Source organism: Globicephala melas, chromosome 8, assembly GCF_963455315.2.
Source record: "Globicephala melas chromosome 8, mGloMel1.2, whole genome shotgun sequence".
In the NCBI taxonomy this organism is placed as follows: Eukaryota; Metazoa; Chordata; class Mammalia; order Artiodactyla; family Delphinidae; genus Globicephala; species Globicephala melas.
In genome coordinates this window covers 13,358,540-13,376,472 of record NC_083321.1, presented here as the reverse complement: position 1 = coordinate 13,376,472, position 17,933 = coordinate 13,358,540, and the positions used below count along the sequence as shown (strand labels likewise).

The window sequence follows — 17,933 nt, the reverse complement described above, 5'->3', positions numbered from 1 at the left end:
CAATTAGTAACCAAAATGAACACTGCAGTGTATCCACTTGAACCTTTCCAGATTTTTTTCAATGCACATGCAGTGTATAAATTATATGAAAAAGGGCTAATCCTCTTGTAATTTTTTTCTTACATCGTCACAAACATTTCCTCATATTTGAGAACATGATGTTTAAAGGCTGCACTACACTCCATTTTATGAATGTACCATAATTACCAAGCCTAACACTGGACATTTAAATTGTTTCAAGTTTTCCAATATTATAAATAACATAAAAGGGATCTTGCTTAATCTTTCCATCCCCAGTCCTGGTGTGACATAAAATATGTCTTCAATAAATATTTGTCTAACGAATATATGCCTTGATAGTATCTGCTATGAGTCAGGCACTGTGCAAACTACTTTTTAAACATATTGATTCATTATACTAACAACAACTACACGAAAGAAAGACATTCTCCCCACTTTACACACTAGGCTCACAAAGATTCAGTAACTTGCCCAAAACAACAAAGCTAACAGGCCGTGAGATCACACTAAGATTCCAAGTCTATGCCTCTTCTTTACAACTTGTTGCCTCCCATTAAAATGTAGGAAATATCCCAGGGAAAGTTACTAGAGACTGAATTGTAAAAGTTTATTAGAGTAAAAGGAACTTTCATTAAGACTTCTCTTCAAAATCCCCAAGAGTCTGTGAAACAACAGCAGAGTGTTTTAGAGCAGGAGTCAAACCTTAATAGCAAATCTACAGGAACTCTAATACAGCAATAGTGAGAGATAAAATAGTACAACAGTTTGGAAAACAGTATGGCATTATTTAAATTGAAAATGCACATACTCCACTATCCAGCAACTCCATTCCTAGGTATATACCCTAGAAATTGATGCCAGCTGCACCAGAAGACCTGTAGGAGAGTATTCATAGCAATGTTGTTCATAGAAAAGTCAAAAGTTGGAAACACTTTTTACAAGTTCATCAAAAAGAGAATGAATAAATAGAGGTATATTCACTGTGTAATATTATACAGCAACTAAAAGAACTGAAAGCATTGAAAGCAAGTACTCCAACAAGTACATGTACATGCATATTGATAGCAGCACTATTCACAATGGCCAAAAATCAGCCCAAATGTCTATCCATGGATGAATAAACAAACTGTGAAACATACATACGATGGACTATTACTCAGCTATAAATGGGAATGAAGTACTTACTGATACATGCTACAGCATGGATGAATTTCACAAACATGATGCTAAGTGAAGGAAGCCAAACACAAAAGGTTCTATATTATATGATTCCATTCATAGGAAATATCCAGAACAGATCAATCCATAGAGACAGATGGAGACTGGTGGTTGCCAGGGGTTGAGGAGAGAGGGGGAGAGAGTGGGAGTGGGGAGAAATTGCTTAATGGGTAAGGAGTCTTACTGTGATGTGATGGAAATGTTACTGTTTTGGAACTAGACAGAGATGGTGGTTGCACAACATTGTGAATGTACAAAATGCCATTGAATTGTTCACTTTAAAATGGTTAATTTTATGTTATATGAATTTCACCTCAATAAAAAAATATTTTTTTTTCAGTTCCTAGGTGACTGTAATATGTAACCTGGGTTAAAAACCTCTAATGTTACTTTCTTGGCACAAGTTTGAGCTGCAAAAGCAATCTTTCCTATCTGAGTTTCAAAAAGAAACAGTCAATGTAAGTTTTAAAAACATTTTCCAGCCAAGAGAATGTGAACAATAATATTCGATTGTTGGTATTCTGTGAATTCTCTGCAATACTTTTTTTTTCTTGTTGGTTGCTTTTCGAAACATGAAGAAAAAGGTTACCTAACCTAAACTGCCTCATATAAAATACTGATGTCAGCCTTTCTCAACTTCTGAGGTGGCCCACACTCTGTCTGTGGCATGTGTTTCTCCCAAGGCCACTCTCGCCTTCTGAGATGGCCCACACTCTGTCTGTGGAGTGTGTTTCTTTCTAAATAAATCCACTTCTTACCTATCACTTTGTCTCTCACTGAATTCTTTCTGTAATGGGACATCAAGAATCTGAGCTTCATTAAGTCCTGAAACCAGGTATACAGCAAAGTGAGAGACTGGTTCAAGATGGTGGAGAAGGACGTGCTCTCACTCCCTCTTGCGAGAGCACCGGCATCACAACTAACTGCTGAACAATCATCGACAGGAAGACACTGGAACTCACCAAAAAGATACCCCACATCCAAAGACAAAGGAGACGCCGCAATGAGACGGTAGGAGGGGCGCAATCACAATAAAATCAAATCCCACAACTGCTGGGTGGGTGACTCACAAACTGCAGAACACTTATACCACAGAAGTCCACCCACTGGAGTGAAGGTTCTGAGCCCCAGGTCAGGCTTCCCAAACTGGGGGTCCGGCAATGGAAGGAGGAATTCCTAGAGAATCTGACTTTGAAGGCTAGCGGGATTTGACTGCAGGACTTCAACAGGACTGGGGGAAACAGAGACTCCACTCTTGGAGGGCACACACAAAGTAGTGTGTGCATCAGGACCCAGGGGAAGGAGCAGTGACCCCACTGAAGATTGAACCAGACGTACCTGCTAGTGTTAGAGGGTCTCCTGCAGAGGCTGGGGGTGGCTGTGGCTCACCGTGGGGACAAGGACACTGGCAGCAGAAGTTCTGGTAGGTACTCTTTGGCGTGAGCCCTCCCAGAGTCTGCCATTAGCCCCACCAAAGAGCTGGGTAGGCTCCAGAGCTGGGTCACCTCAGTCCAAACAACCAACAGGGAGGGAACCCAGCCCCATGCATCAGCAGACAAGCGGATTAAAGTTTTATTGAGCTCTGCCCACCAGAGCAACACCCAGCTCAATCCACCACCAGTCCCTCCCATCAGGAAGCTTGCACAAGCCTCTTAGATAGCCTCATCCACCAGAGGGCAGACAGCAGAAGCAAGAAGAACTACACTTCTGCAGCCTGTGGAAGGAAAACCACATTCACAGCAAGACAGACAAAATAAAAAGAGAACTTTGTACCAGATGAAGGAACAAGATAAAACCCCAGAAAAACAACTAAATGAAGTGGAGATAAGCAACCTTTCAGAAAAAGAATTCAGAATAATGATAGTGAAGATGATCCAGGACCTCAGAAAAAGAATGGAGGCAAAGATCGAGAAGATGCAAGAAATGTTTAACAAAGACCTAATTAAAGAACAAACAAACAGAGATGAACAATACAATAACTGAAATGAAAACTACACTAGAAGGAATCAATAGCAGAATAACTGAGGCAGAAGAATGGATAAGTGACCTGGAAGACAGAATGGTGGAATTCACTGCCATGGAAGAGAATAAAGAAAAAAGAATGAAAAGAAATGAAGACAGCCTAGGAGACCTCTGTGACAACATTAAACGCAACAACATTCACATTATAGGGGTTCCAAAGGGAGAAGAGAGAGAGAAAGGACCAGAGAAAATATTTGAAGAGATTATAGTCGAAAACTTCCCTAACATGGGAAAGGAAATAGCCACCCAAGTCCAGGAAGCGCAGAGAGTCCCAGGCAGGATAAACCCAAGGAGAAACAAGCCAAGACCCACAGTAATCAAATTGACAAAAATTAAAGACAAAGAAAAATTATTGAAAGCAACAAGGGAAAAACGACAAATAACATACAAGGGAGCTCCCATAAGGTTAACAGCTGATTTCTCAGTAGAAACTCTACAAGCCAGAAGGCAGTGGCACGATATATTTTAAATGATGAAAGGGAAGAACCTACAACCAACATTACTCTAACTGGCCAGGATCTCATTCAGATTCGATGGAGAAATCAAAAGCTTTACAGACAAGCAAAAGCTAAGAGAATTCAGCATCACCAAACCAGCTCTACAACAAATGCTAAAGGAACTTCTCTACGTGGGAAACACAAGAGAAGAAAAGGACCTACAAAACCAAACCCATAACAATTAAGAAAATGGTAACAGGAACATACATATCAATAATTACCTTAATCGTGAATGGATTAAATGCTCCAACCAAAAGACACAGGCTTGCTGAATAGATACAAAAACAAGATCCATATATATGCTGTCTACAAGAGACTCACTTCAGACCTAGGGACACAAACAGACTGAAAGTGAGGGGATGGAAAAAGATATTCCATGCAAATGGAAATCAAAAGAAACCTGGAGTAGCAATACTCATATAAGATAAAAGACTTTAAAATAAAGAATGTCACAAGAGACAAGGAAGGACACTACATAATGATCAAGGGATCAATCCAAGAAGAAGATATAACAATTATAAATATATATGCACCCAACATAGGAGCACCTCAATACATAAAGCAACTGCTAACAGCTCTAAAAGAGGAAATTGACAGTAACAATCATAGTGGGGGACTTAAACACCTCACTTAGTTACACCAGTGGACAGATCATCCAGACAGAATATTAATAAGGAAACACAAGCTTTAAATGACACAATAGACCAGATAGATTTAATTGATATTTATACAACATTCCGTCCAAAAACAGCAGATTACACTTTCTTCTCAAGTGCACACAGAACATTCTCCACGATAGATCACATCTTGGGTCACAAATCAAGCCTTAGTAAATTTAAGAAAACTGAAATCATATCAAGCATCTTTTCTGACCACAATGCTATGAGATTAGAAATCAATTACAGGGAAAAAAATGTAAAAAACCCAAACACATGGAGGCTAAACAATACGTTACTAAATAACCAAGAGATCACTGAAGAAATCAAAGAGGAAATCAAAAAATACCTAGAGACAAATGACAATGAAAACACGAGATCCAAAACCTATGGGATGCAGCAAAAGCAGTTCTAAGAGGGAAGTTTATAGCAATACAAGCCTACCTCAAGAAACAAGAAAAATCTCAAATAAACAATCTAAGCTTACACCTAAATGAACTAGAGAAAGAACAACAAACAAAACCCAAAGTTAGTAGAAGGAAGGAAATCATAAAGAGCAGAAATTAATGAAATAAAACAAAGAAAATAGCAAAGATCAATAAAATTAAAAGCTGGTTCTTTGAAAAGATAAAATTGATAAACCTTTAGCCAGGCTCATCAAGAAAAAGAGGAAGAGGACTAAAATCAATAAAATTAGAAATGAAAAAGAAGTTACAACAGACACCACAGAAATACAAAGCATCCTAAGAGACTACTACAAGCAACTCTATGCCAATAAAATGGACAACCTGGAAGAAATGGACAAATTCTTTTTTTTTTTCTGATGTGTATTTTTTTTTTTTACATCTTTATTGGAGTATAACTGCTTTACAATGGTGTGTTAGTTTCTGCTTCATAACAAAGTGAATCAGTTATACATATACATATGTTCCCATATCTCTTCCCTCTTGTGTCTCCCTCCCTCCCACCCTTCCTATCCCACCCCTCCAGGCGGTCACAAAGCACAGAGTTGATCTCCCTGTGCTATGCGGCTGCTTCCCACTAGCTATCTACCTTACGTTTGGTAGTGTATATATGTCCATGCCTCTCTCTCGCTTTGTCACAGCTTACCCTTCCCGCTCCCCATATCCTCAAGTCCATTCTCTAGTAGGTCTGTGTCTTTATTCCTGTCTTACCCCTAGGTTCTTCATGACATTTTTTTCTCTTAAATTCCATATATATGTGTTAGCATACGGTATTTGTCTTTCTCTTTCTGACTTACTTCACTCTGTATGACAGACTCTAGGTCTATCCACCTCATTACAAATAGCTCAATTTTGTTTCTTTTTACGGCTGAGTAATATTCCATTGTATATATGTGCCACATCTTCTTTATCCATTCATCCAATAATGGACACTTAGGTTGTTTCTATCTCCTAAATAGAGATAAATAGAGCTGCAATGAACATTTTGGTACATGACTCTTTTTGTGGACAAATTCTTAGAAAGGTATAACCTTCCTGAACCAGGAAGAAATAGAAAATATGAACAGACCAATCACAAGTAACGAAATTGAAACTGTGATTAAAAATCTTCAAAAAAAATTAAAATATTGATGTCACTGTGCTATATTTTCTGAAATGGCTTCTACTACTTCATAGCTTCAGTTTTTAAAAAAAATTAGTGTTTAAGATTTTCCTGCTTTCCATTCAAAGGAAAGGCTTGCTTCATACCAAAACTTTCCCAGGGCTTCCCTGGTGGCGCAGTGGTTAAGAATCTGCCTGTCAATGCAAGGAACATGGGTTCGAGCCCTGGCCTGGGAAGCTCTCACATGTTGCAGAGCAACTAAGCCCATGTGCCACCACTACTGAGCCTGCTCTAGAGCCAGCAAGCCACAACTACTGAAGCCTGCGCGACTAGAGCCTGTGCTCCGCAACAAGAGAAGCCACAACAATGAGAAGCCTGTGCACTGCAACGAAGAGTAGCCCCCGCTCATTGCAAGTAGAGAAAGCCTGCGTACAGCAACAAAGACCCAACACAGCCAAAAATTTTTAAATAAATAAATAAATTTATTAAAAAAAACACAAAACTTTCCCAGCCACTGAAATAATGGATAGTGTTTTGTGTATACGTGTGACACTGAGGACTACTGCTCTGTATTTATCGTTTTCCAGGATCAATATACTACGAAAAAAAGCACTTCACTAATTTTTCCCCATAATTATTTTAATTTTAAAATAATTTTACAATTTAATTTTTTACATATATAAGAAAATATATACAATATATGTGTTAGGAAGCATTACAATAAAATTGATATATTGACCTACCACCCAAACTGAAAATTAGGACACTACTAATATTATTACTGCACCTGTGCATTTCTTTCCTACCCCATCCTTCTTACCACAGAAGCACTTTCCTAAAGTTCACCTGGTTCTATGCTGTAGTCAGTCACATATTCCTAAATAAAATTAACTGTGCTTGTTTGTGAGCCTTAGAAAAATGTTGTAGTCTTCCATAAGTTGCTTTTTTCATTCAATGTTTCATTTGTAAAATTCATCCATGTGGTATACTGTAGTTTAAATCTACTAAAAGTGTGGTCCAAAGACTTGTGCTGTTTCACAAACTTATCATTCAGAGATAAGTACAGAAATAGAGGTAAGTGTTTAGAAACTGCCATAACATCTATTCTATCTTCTTTTATTATAGTGATTTGAGGAACTGAAAAAAGTTCAGCAAGGCTAAAGTATAAAATGCAACAAGAAAAGTGAAAGGGTATAAAGAGTAAGGCTAGAAAGTAGTCCAAATCAGACCCTGGAAGGTCTTGTAAGCAATGTTAAGGAATTTAGACTTTATCCCAAAGGTAGAAGGAGACTTTGAAGGACTGTAGACAGGAAAATTTCATATGCTACCAAACTTGCATTTTTCAAAGACTATATAATGTAAATATAAAAGCAATGTAAAGAATGCCTTGGAAGGCAGTTAACAATGGAGGGAAATCAGTTAGAAGGCTGTAATCTAAATGAAGGATGATGATGGCCTGGAACTTAGAGTAGTAGCAATGCAGGTGGAGAAAACGGGATGGATTTTAGAGCTACAAGGAATGTCAAGGACTGTCTTTATTGAGTGACTGTAGAAGGAGTATAAGACACAGATGAAAATGAAGTTTTGGGCAAGCTGAGTTTGACATGTACACTAGACGAGGGTAGATGCGGGAAGCAGCTGGAGATTCAAGCCTGGTATTCAAGAGAGAGATAAAAATTTAGGAGTTATCAGTAGATAAATGTAATTAAAACCAAGGGGGTGGATGATAGTACTGAGGGAGAGTACATAGTGAAAAGAGCCCCAGGTTAGAGTTTAGATGAAACCAGCATCTACAGGACAGGTAGATGAGCCCCTTAGACCACCATGTACAGTGTCTGACACATATAAAATGATCAATTAATGTATGCTGGGGAAAGAAAAAAAACCCACAATAACTCAAAATGCAGTAACAGTCTTATCAAATTTGAGTTTTTGCTACTTGAGGGAAACTTTATTACTTTCTATGTCTGGCTGCAAATCTACACTTAAAAAAAATTAAAAGAATTCTGTATCTTCAAAACCACCACTAACTTGAGGTTGAGGCCTTGGGTAAGTTACTTAGCCAAATATATATTGCCTCAGCATGCTTGTGTGTAAAGTGGGAATAATAATACATACCTCAGAGAATTGTTGTGTGGATTAAATGAGTCAGTACATGTAAAGTTCTTAGACTAGGTACTTGGCATCTAGCAAGGGCTCAAAAAATGTTAGCAACTTACTATCATTATTTGGCATCCCAAATTTGAATTTATTTCATTTCTAAATTACAGTTGACTTTATTTTGGAATTTTATAGGATTAAAAGAGCAAGTCTATAGGCACCTCAGAATATTGTTTAATGCATAAAATATATGATCATATTAAATCAGTTATGTTGAAATAGTTATATATGTTGAATATAATATAGTTATGTTGAAATATAGTTATCAAAATATTTTGAAATGTGAATATATGGGCTTCTCCATTAATATATTAAATAAAATCCAGCAGCAGATTTAATAACTACTGTAACTCTTGTTATGAATAAAAAATATGTATATATATTTTTTTTTACTGTATGCGGGCCTCTCACTGTTGTGGCCTTTCCCGTTGCGGACCACAGGCTCCGGACGCGCAGGCTCAGCGGCCATGGCTCACGGGCCCAGGCGCTCCACGGCATGTGGGATCTTCCCAGACTGGGGCACGAACCCGTGTCCCCTGCATCGGCAGGCGGACTCTCAACCACTGCGCCACCAGGGAAGCCCTAAAAATATTTTTATATACTACATAACATGATTATGAAAATGATTTCTATTGGTGACAAAGGCATAGGTTCTTATAATATTATTGTAGTTTATTGCCTACATTATTAACTGAAGAAAATGTCAAAATTTCAGTTAGGACTTCCCTGGTGGCACAGTGGTTAAGAATCCACCTGCCAATGCAGGGGACACGGGGTTTGATCCCTGGTCCGGGAAGATCCCACATGCCGTGGAGCAAATAAGCCCGTGTGCCACAATTACTGAGCCCAGGTGCCACGACTACTGAAGCTCGCACACCTAGAGCCCATGCTCCACAACAAGCAAGCCACTGCAATGAGAAGCCCGCACGCTGCGATGAAGAGTAGCCCCCGCTCTCTGCAACCAGAAAGCCCGCACGCAGCAACAAAGACCCAACGCAGACCAAAAAAAAAAAAAAAGAAAGAAAGAAAAAGAAATTTCAGTTATAAGATTAGTGCAAATAAAGATGTAATTATTTTTCCATACAAATTTACAGAGTCCCTGAATTCTAACCCAGCTTAAAATCTCTTGATCTACAACCTTTCAAATTCTATGATCAAAAACTTTAGGGCATTCCCTGAGGACATGTAACTCTGCCATCAGTTTTGATGTGGAAACACTATGATATATAAATGTTGTTGGACAACAGTAGTTTTAAGAGTAAAATATGAAAGGTTTAAAAAAGCTAGCTCTGTCCTTTATTTATTGAGACTTTATTTTCTCCTTTGTATTTCCATTGTATTAGATAAATAAATGTGAATGTAGAATTGTAAAAAAAAAAAAAAAAAAAAAAAGACTTTAGGGCACTGCTTACAATCATCTCAAAGTCCCTAGTTAAAATAATGGTTAACACCCATCCTGTATTTCAGTAGCACTTTATATTTTACATGTATTTTTACAATCATTCATTTTCTATGTATTTCATAATGTAAATGCAAGCACGCTGTTATATTATCTCATTCAGGTTTAGTTTCTTTCTTTTTCATATTATTCTTAGTTATGTGACTCTTACTAAACTATAAGATTCTCTTGAGCAAAAGCCTTTTGTCTTATTAATCTCTATCTTCAAAAGGGTCAAATAAATAAATAAAGTATCATTATCCTCTTTTTACATATGGGGAAAAAGAGGTTCAGCGTCCTGCCCAATGTCACTTAAGTAGGGGAGAATGGTCTAAAAGAGATTTCTTTTTTTTAATTTATTTTTGGCTGCGTTGGGTCTTCATTGCTGCACACGGGTTTTCTCTACTTGCAGTGAGCGGGGGCTACTCTATGCTGTGGTTCATTGCGGTGGCTTCTCTTGTTGCGGAGCACAGGCTCTAGGCACGCAGGCTTCAGTAGTTGTGGCACACACACTCAGTATTTGTGGCTCGTGGGTTCTAGAGCACAGGCTCAGTAGTTGTGGTGCACAGGCTTAGTTGCTCCGCAGCATGTGGGATCTTCCCGGACCAGGGATCGAACCCGTGGCCCCTGAATTGGCAGACGGATTCTTAACCACTGTGCCACCAGAGAAATCCCTGAAAGAGATTTCTTGATACCTAGTTTGGTGAAATTCCTACAACTGACCTACATATGGTTTCTACATTATCTATAGTGAAATCTATTCACACTCTACAGTGTAAATAGTAAGAATTATTTTGGTGATTACTTAACTCAATAAAAATATAAAGGGCAAATGAGAGTATGTATGAAAGACAAGTTTATTTGCCTCCAAAGGACTTAAGTAATTTAGGGAAATTTAAAATACAGTTAGTTGGTAAGGGGGAATCATCCCTAATCAGCAGCTGCCGAATAATCAAGCCTAACTACCCAGTTGGGCCTCAGAACACTGTTAACCTGTCTTTGCGTAAGAAAGAAATGACTACAGTTTTAATTATAATTTGGGGTTATCCACGTAGTCCGACCCTTCTCCCTCACAACCCTTATTCCATTGAATACTGACTCTACCAGTTGAAAAGGAAAATCTTTCATTGAGATTAATAAAAAAACTAAAGGGTGGTAGACTATAATTTCTATAGCTCATACTAGTTTTAAATTTATAACTATAATTCTAGAATATTTGCAGGGGGGACAGTAGGGGAAAGTCATTAAAGTGGCTACCTGTTTGTAAGTTAAACTTTGCCTCTATCTGCAAATTTTAACTAGCCATTATCACAAAGGAAAGTAAAGGCCTTAGGAACATTTAGAACATATTCAGGAAGTAATGAAGAGGACCCTCAGAGTTCATAAAACGGAATACATGTAGAATAAACCAACAATTTCATGAAAAGTCACACCAGTTAAAGGCCTGAGTGATCTCTTTAGAGAAATGTAGTGCTGTTTTCAATATACACAGCAAATTAAAACCAAACTAACATTCATAATAGCCAAAGAGTGGAAACAACCCAAACCTCTATCCACTGATAAATAGATAAAACGTGGTAAATCCACAGAATGGAGTATGATTCAGTAATAAAAATTAAGTACTATAAAGAATTCCTAAAACTCAACAACAAAAAAAGCAAACAACTTGATTAAAAAATGGGCAAAGAACTTGATTAGACATTCATCCAAAGACAGACAAATGGCCAATAAGCACATGAAAAGATGCTCAAGATTACAAACATTAGGGAAATGCAAATCAAAACTACAAGTATTACCTCACACCTATTAGGATGGCTACTATCAAAAACCCAGGAAACAACAAATGTTGGCAAGGATATGGAGAAATTGGAACCCTTGTACACTGTTGGTGACAATGTAAAATGGTACAGTTACTGTGGAAAACAGTATGGCTGTTCCTCAAAAAATTAAAACAGAATGACAATATGATCCAGCAATTCCACTTCTGGGTATATGCCCAAAATAATCGAAAGCAGGATCTTGAAGAGATATCTGTACACCCATGTTCATAGCAGCATTACTCACAACAGCTAAAATACGGAAGCAACCCAAGTGACCACTGATGGATGAATGGATAAGCAAAATGTGGTATACACATACAAAAGAATATCATTCAGCTTTAAAAGGACAGAAATTCGGACATGCTATAACCTGAGTGAACCTTGAAGACGTTATGTTAAGTGAAATTAAGCCAGCCACAAAGAGACAAACAGTGTATGATTCCACTTATATCAAGTACTTAGAGTAGTCAAAATCATAGAGATAGAAGGTAGAATGATTGTTGCCAGCAGATGGATGGAGAAGGGTAATGACGGGTTACTGTTGAATGGGTGTAAAATTTCAGTTCTACAAGATGAAAAGAATTATGGAGATGGATGGTGGTAGCTACACAACATTACAAATGCATTTAATGCCACTGAGTTGTATATTTAAAAATGCTTAAGATGGTGAATTTTACGTTATGTGTACACACACAAAAGAAGTGAAGTACTGATACATGCTGCAACATGGATGAACCTTGAAAACATTATATTAAGTGAAAGAAGTCAGTTGCAAAGGACCACTTATTATATAATTCCATTTATATAAAATGTCCAGAATAGGCAAATCTATAGAGACAGAAAGTAGATGAGAGGTTGCCTATGACTGGGGTGTTTGGGGATATTAGAAGGGTGTTAAGGAGTGCGGGGTTTCTTTTTGGGGTAATGAAAGTGTTCTAAAATTGACTGTTAGTGATGGCTGCACAAATCTATGAATATACTGAAAGTCAGTGAATTGTACACTTTAAATGGGTGAATGGTACGTAAATTATGTATCTCATTAAAACTGTTAAAAAAACAAACTAACAAAGTTTACTAACAGAAGTCCTTAGGAGATAAGAGTGATTTGTTAAAGTTGCCGATCATTTTACATGTGAATGGGCTGGGTGTAAAATAATAGGATCTAACACTAAGGAGTTACTCCATTCCAATTTTACCTAAAGCATTCATTTGATGAATTTCCCTATGGGTAAACCATGACTCAAGGAGTTCACAGGAGTAAAAGTAGATGTCTAAACAAATAACCATAATACAAAATGTATTATATGTGGAAAGTGCCCTAAGCAAGAGACAAATAAGGGTTAAGGGAGTTCAAAGACAGGATCAACCGCCAGTGAGCAAGGGATGGTCAGTGAAAAATCTCATAGAAAGGATGACATCTGAGCTCAGTGATAAATGATAGGTAGATTTAAAAAAATAAAAACAAAAACAAAACCAGGAGTGGAGAAGAGATATTTTAGGCTGAGAAAACAAGAAAGGCAAAGTCTTGGAAGTAGAAAAGTACTAAGCATGTTTAGGGAACACTAAATGGCTCCATTTATTAAGTATAAGACCAGAAAGACAGACTAGGGTCAAATCATGTATAATCTTGAATATTAAGCTAAACAGCAGAGGATGCTGATGACCTGAAGCAGGGCAATGACATGATCCTAATTACTTTAGAAAGATAAATCTATGCAGAATGAATTGGAAGGGAGAGAAAGTAGAGTCCTGATAGGAAATTACTGCAGTACTCGAGGACAAAGATAAATAGAAGCCAGACTCCTAGGAATGGAAAGGATGAGCAGAGGAGACTGAAGGGAATTACATTAAAGAAGCAGAATCAATAAGCCTTAGCAACTAAGGATGTAGGAGACCTAGTAGGAGGCTCCAGTCTACATGACTTGGAGAACAGTGGTGCTAATGACAGAAAAATCTCAGAAGAAAGTTCTGAGTTGTTTGTTTTGGGGGAGTGGAGGAGAGGTTAAGAATATGATGAGTTTGGTTTTAGACTTGAGAAATATGATCTTCAAGTGGCTGGAAATGTGGGACCAGGAATGAACAGAGGGTTCTGGATTTTATAAACATATAAACATTCTATAAACATAGATGTATGAAACCAAGTCTTCATTACATAGCAAGGTTTGATGCTTTAAGAGTAAATAAAATTGCCAACAAAGAGAAGCATTAATAAAATTAATTTGACCTATATATGATGCTTGCTATGGTTCAGTCTAGTCAATACTACAAATACTCAGAAATTTCAAATTATTCGGCACTCTCAGGAGGTTTTACCCTAGCCTAAAACAGAGGAAAAGGCAAGGGAGTCAGCTAAAATATATCTGTTCCACGGAAATATTATCATTTTATACCACGGCTGTATCTAAAATGTCTTCCAAAGAGCTCAAGTACCATAAAGTCCACACTACTGCTGAAGAAGGTTTAGATGTAATTATTTATTTTTAGACCAAAGGTTAAGAAATGTTTCCAAAGACATACATAAAGACACAACTTGGAGTAAACTCTGAACTCAGAATAAATTTCAGTTTAGTGTTCAATATTTAAGTGTGCATAATGTACTATCATTAACATATAGACCCCTGCAATCTATGCATTTTCTCATTCATCAACCAGCTAAAAGTAAGGCACAGGGAGATTAAGTCATCAGTAATGTGAGAGTTGGGCTAGAACCTTTGTCTCCTATCTCTCAGTCCACCCACCACTCTTCCCCATCACTCAAGGGTCCATGTGTAGTGTCCTTTTACTTTAAATTCCTGTACCACGACATCTTATAAAAATAGTTATACAGCTACTAAACATACTGTTTTAGCTTTCTAAAGCTAAAAGAAGAAGAAGCTATGACAGTAAAACTATTTTATGGCTAATTCTCAAGCTCTTGACCTTCAAAAGCTCTTCACTATCACAACACAAGAGATCTAGATCTGATTACCATTCCTGGACTCTCACTTCTGGCTAAGGAAATGCTACTGCAGAAGCACAGAATGAGTCTGAAGGAAGTTTGAGGAAAAATTCTGCCCACTCAAAAAGCAAACCCTGGGCTTCCCTGGTGGCGCAGTGGTTTAGAGTCCGCCTGCCGATGCAGGGGACACGGGTTCGTGCTCCGGTCCGGGAGGATCCCGCATGCCGCGGAGAGGCTGGGCCCGTGAGCCATGGCCGCTGGGCCTGTGCATCCGGAGCCTGTGCTCCGCGGCGGGAGAGGCCACAGCAGTGACAGGCCCGCGTACCGAAAAAAAAAAAAAAAAAAAGAAAAAAGAAAAAGCAAACCCTTTGAACGACCAATAAAGAATGATGTAAATTTGCTCAAAAAAGGAAATAAGTAGAAAACAAGGATAAGACAAAATACACATACATGCCCAGAAATCTTTACTCAATCTATGTCTAAGAAGGCCAACTGGATTAAAGAAGCATAGCAATTATGTAACTGTCACAGAAAACTTTAAATTTTATTACTTGGCTAAGCGAGACAAAATCTCATCACTTAAGTAGCCAGTAACAAAAATGACAAGCCTTTCCCTCTAATTTAAAAAAATCTCACTACCTCCAGGTAATTCTCATTAACAACGACCAGTGTTATCCTCTTGTAGTATTCTGCATTATCAGGGGGCCAGAAATGTGAACTGCTCCTCTAGTAGGTTATCTCAACAAACTTGGGTGGGCTTACTGTACTAGTCCTGGGATGGTGGCCTCCCACCAGTTCCTTCAGACAGGGGTAAAGAGCTGACTCTTTCACACGGTGCTATTCGTATCAGTGGGAAAGAGGGTTAACTGACTCTCCCTAACAGATGATCACCGTCAGTGTCTTCAAAAGGGGGACTCTAGTAACACAGGCCTCTGGGGAGACACAGAGCTAAACCCGGCTGTGAATTAGGTCAACTTTCAGAGTTACTGCTCAATTGTACCAAGGTAGCTGAAAATCTAATGCTTACTCATCCCAAAGCTACCCAGGTCTCCAAATGCCAGGCTAAGGACCCAAGGCCCAGGGCACTAGATCCAGCTCCACCCATCTAGCTTAGTTGGATTATACAGGGTAAAAGCAATCCTCGCCTCACTCCAAGTAGGAACCAGGCTGGGGCAAAGCTAGGTTCTGGGCACCGCTCAACCACTGCATATCCAGACCAGCACCCTAGGGCCGCTGTCACCACCCAGAAGTAGAGCAGATGCCCCAGGCTTTAGCTCACTGCAGCCGGCATTGTTTACGCTCTTTCGCCGCCTTAGCCTCTGATAGGCCAGGAAAGTCCCCTGTACAGTCCACCAGGACTTCCGGCATGGGCACGGGATGCTTGACCCTAGCCCGCAGTTTGACACTTACGCTCCCCAGGCAGGGAGAGGTCGGGGCCCTACGGTCCGAGGCAGAATCTGCAGGAATACCGGACGGGCGGGGGCGGTGGTGGCATTGGTGCCGAGGCCGCTGAGAAACGCCTCCTCGGGGGCGGGGCCCAGAGCTCACTGTCTGAGTGCCCGCCCCACCTCGCCCCCGCCCCAGCACACACTGACGGCTTAAAGGGGCCGCAGCGTGCCTTTGCTCAGAGGTCTGCAGGACCCAGGGCGCTCCTTCCAGCCCAGAGGGCTTCCAAGGCAAGAGGTGAATGGAGGCCCAGCTAGGGAAACTCCACCGCAGCTGGGTGGGGACCTCTTTTTTTGTGGCAACACAGATAATGTTCCAGAAACAAAGGAGGTGACCTGTTCTTACTATCACAATCCTAATTCCTCCTCCAGGGGCGAAAAAAGTTGCTGCAGGAAACAGTCAAAGCATCAGGGTAAACATATAGCCCCCATTATGTAAGTGGCTTCTTCCATTAACTTCAGCGGTTAGTGTTTTTCAAATGGCAACTCAAAGGCACAGAAAAGAATTCTGACAGCCTGCACTGCTTCACCTCACCCTCTCAGTGACTTCTTTCTCTTCTGTACAACATGAGGAATCCTAGACAACGATAGAAGACGGAAGTAGGGGGCAAAATAGAAAAATAACATTCTCCTTCTTGTGAGTAAAATGTGATCTTTGAAACATTGGCCAAGAATTCACTACAAGTCTATGTAGATAAAGAAATCTTGCGTGCAAATACAATTGTGATGTGTAGTCATCTAATGTAATATGAAGAGTTCTTGTGAAAAATTGTAGGAGAAACTGGATTAATATCTCAGGGAGTTAAGTAATGGTCTCTGAGGTCTCCACAGGTCATTAATGAATTTTAAATTTCTTTTCATAGGAGGAATTTTTCCTCAGTCTCAGATTATAAGGTTTGTATGCATTCTGTGTCTCCTTTATAACTGTCAGGAAAGAAATTTATGTGGTTATTAAGCTGGTGTTACCTTCATCTAATCTTGATGAATAAACATACCTTATTAAAACCGTAAGCCACCACCAAACCTCTATGGGAATCAATTTAGTAAAGCTAAAGACCATTTACAAGTGCCCTAACATCTTCTATCCCAAAAAGGGGTTCAAGAGGAAATTTAGATTCCAAAGAACAGGCCCAAAGACTGCTCTAATATGGAGCAGACCCAGATTACCCTTATTCTGAAGGTCTTAGAAAATTCTAGGCTAAGGTTATCATGAAGAGATACTGATTCAGATTAGAATAGTCTGATTTTGAACTGCCAAAAAAATCTCATTTTAAAGTGCATTTAACTGTGAATGATACTTTTGAATTAAGTAATTAAGACCTTCTTTCATTCTGTCTGTATCAAGCTTATCACACTGCTCTGAGAGTAACAGTTTGTAGATCAGCCTTCCCATTAGATTGTGAGCACCTCAAGGGCAAGGGTTGGAATGTAGCTCACTCATCTTTTTTCTGTGTGATACCAAATGAATACTCAATAAATAATTAACACAAAAGGTATGACCAACACTTATTTTGACACAGGAGTCCAGATAACTTCAATAAGCATACTGCAGTGAGTATATGTGCGCATGCACACACACAAATGGATAATACCCAGTGCTGTGTTTATTAGTGAATTAAGAATTTAGAGAGAAAAAAATCCATTTACTGTACAGCTCAGTACAATCAGATTTATATCTTTTGCCCCAAAGCAAAGACATTTTATATAAATATTCCTAAGTAATACTTAGATATCTTACCAAATATCACAGCCCAAACACAGCCCATCTTATTTTGGTTACTGTATCTTTTTCTTTACTATACCATGAAGAGACTCAACTGGACATGTAAAACCTTCATAATTCAACAAATTACCAGATAGAAGTATTCTCCTTAACAGGGCAAAGTTGAAACTGTTTAGGAAATGATTTAGCAAATATTATATATGGAAGAAAACATGGGAAAATGATAATTCATATATTAGAAAGGTAGCATTTCTTGTGCTTTTAAAAAATCCTTCTTCATTGTAATGTTTTTCCTGCAACAAATCAAGCAGAGATAAGAAAAATATTTATTGTACACATAGCCAGAGCAAGGGGGAAAGAAGTTTTAAGCATTAACTGGAATTCCTTATTAGATCATATTCAGTGAAGGAAAGAGGCCAAGTTAGAGAT

General features: G+C 38.7%; 1 protein-coding gene across 3 annotated transcripts in view; it reads right to left on the bottom strand.

The window, feature by feature from the left end:
* The window catches only part of CKAP5 (cytoskeleton associated protein 5), a 106,866-nt gene that overhangs the window by 72,235 nt on the left and 16,698 nt on the right, over positions 1–17,933 (bottom strand). The window contains exon 1 of one of the 3 annotated variants that reach the window (XM_060303246.2): positions 15,747–15,827. The exons of the other annotated variants lie outside the window; for them this stretch is intronic. The gene's annotated coding sequence lies outside the window, so the exon portion shown is untranslated. Of the gene's footprint in view, positions 1–15,746; positions 15,828–17,933 lie in introns of those variants that run through there. 3 annotated transcript variants of the gene reach the window in all.